The 2,481-nt window shown below is 35.3% G+C and overlaps 1 pseudogene; it reads left to right on the top strand.

Moving 5' to 3' along the window:
• LOC107635918 lies at window positions 874-1,923 on the top strand (annotated as a pseudogene).

Here is a 2,481-nt window from a genome sequence, read left to right as displayed (position 1 = left end):
ATTTAAATAAATTTTCATGGATATATTTATATTAATATAAATTAAAAAAGAATATTTAACAAACAAAAATTATACAACAAACCCTTTTCAAAAATAATAACATGGTCTAAACTCCAAAATCCAAAGTCCAAAGTCCAAGGTCCAACGTCCAAACTACTTACTTAATTAGTTATTTGAAGAAACGAAAAACGAACGGTTAAATGGCCCAGTAACAGACTCTGAAGTCAAATTCGTATACTATGCTAGCTGTCTTCAAACAAGTTGGCCAATCTATAACTAACTTTTCTTGAACCAATGGTATGTGCGACTGTGCGTCTGTAACGGCTTTTCTGAATTTCATAGAAATCATACCTATCTGAGCTTGAGTTTTTCTTGTGATTAGCATTCGATCTATAGATTTATTAGTTTATTAAATAATTACCACAACTTGTAATCAATATATTTAATTTGAAGTGTATATTATGTATTCATTTCCCATATATATACAGTTGTTTAATTTCATCACAAATATCTATCTATTTTGGATATATACGTTTCCTCCTCCAATATAATTTCAACGTAACTAACAAGTATGTACGAGATTTGAAGTTCTTATATTGTCAACAAACAAGCCTAGTTCGGGTTTTGGCCGTAAATTAAATGCAGACCACCTAAGTATGTACCTAACTAATAAACCGGTAGGTAGGATTAATTAATCAGTTAAGGTCTTCATCTATGTAATCTTACCCTAATTAACAATAATTAAGACCAAACATGCATGATGAATCCCCGAATACTTCAAATAGTGTAACGAAGAGAATAGCTACGCACGTAGAAGAGAGCCATGCAGAAAATGAGTGCGAAATAGTACCAAACAAGGTGAAAACTCAACCATCTAACGGCTCTCAACTATCAACTTCACGCGAAATCAACTGCACCTGAGTTTACACCGCCAAACAATGATAGGGAAGCGTTAGTTATTAAGGAGGGACAGGTGGCATTCGATTTCAGAGCATGAGATAGAGGACTACTAATAGGAGAATGGAAGGATATGGGTGGTAACATTCTTCCCCGTTCTTCTGACCTCATTATCTTCTTCAATTCTTCTCTATTCTGATCTTCTCTGATTCCTCTGCTATACTCTTCTGACTCTCATGCACGTATGGATGGCCTGGTATTTCCTCAATTCCCTAGTTCTTGTTTCTTTTGCTGAAGTCTTCTATTACATTGAACCTTGGAATTGTTGTGCTGCTGTTCTTTGTGCTCATTACGTATAATACAAGTCACTCTTGAATTTTCATCCTTCCATCTAGCTTTTCCTGTATCCTACCCTATACCCTGTTTATCAAAAGAAAATGAATAAGTTGTTGAAGGCCCTTTTCATTGTGGCCATGCTAATGGCTTTGATGGCCATGACAGTAGCATCTTTTGAAACCAATAACAATGAGATCAACGAGGAACCAAACTCTGTGAGAGGAACAAGCCGGTTCCTATTGCAGAGAAGCAGCAAGGCCACCGTGACATGTGACAAGAACCCAAAGGTTTGTGATAGCATAAGAGGGAGTGGAGGCCCTAATTGCTGCAACAACAAGTGTGTGGACTTGTCAACCGATGAATTGAACTGCGGAAGGTGTGGGAAGAAATGCAGACATTCCAAGATGTGCTGCTAATGTAAGTGTGTCAACCCAATGACTAATGAGAAGCACTGTGGCAAATGTGGTAACAAGTGCGATTCCAAGAGCTCCTGTGTCTATGGCATGTGCAGCTATGCTTAGTTATTAGAACATCAAATACATGCATGGACGCCGCCATCTGCTAGTATCTTCTTATTCATTTTTATTCTTTGCATTGATTAGTATGATTTAATTTGGTGAAATTATAGTAATAATTTTTTTTAAATTTCATTGTACCATAAATAATTAAATACCGATCTCCTCTGTTTGTTGTTAAGTGCAACTGGTAATTGATTGTTTTTCAGATAATATGTACTTCATTATAAATTATTGTTCCAAATTGTAGGAATAAGTTAAAGAGTGTTAAGTTTCACTAATAAAAGAACCATTTATGTATGAGCCCAATAATCCAATATATGTATGTGAAGCAGTTAAGATTCACCAAAAGAAGACAAGTTAAGAGGTGAAAATGGAGAATGAGAAGAGAGAGAAACTGAGCTTGCATTAGAGACACTAAGAAGAAAGCAACAGAGTTAGAATTGGTGAAATGAGCAAACCAACTGTTTCAGTTAGTTATCCCCCTATTTCCATATAGAATGGATAAATATCCCCAACCTAACTAACCAAACTGATCTCTCAGCCGTCCGTAACTAATTACTAACTACCTAACTTGTACATCAAGCTAACAGAAACACCGCAAGATATAACATTATAACTCCAACAATTATGTCAATAATAAAAAAAATTATTATACCATCCAAAACTAACTAGCTAGCTAATAACTTATACATCAAGCTACGAGAAACACGGAAAGATAACATTATAAGTC

Source organism: Arachis ipaensis, chromosome B04 (assembly GCF_000816755.2).
Source record: "Arachis ipaensis cultivar K30076 chromosome B04, Araip1.1, whole genome shotgun sequence".
Taxonomy (NCBI): Eukaryota; Viridiplantae; Streptophyta; class Magnoliopsida; order Fabales; family Fabaceae; genus Arachis; species Arachis ipaensis.
Note: the sequence above shows the minus strand (reverse complement) of the source record. Positions and strands in the feature narration are given on the sequence as shown.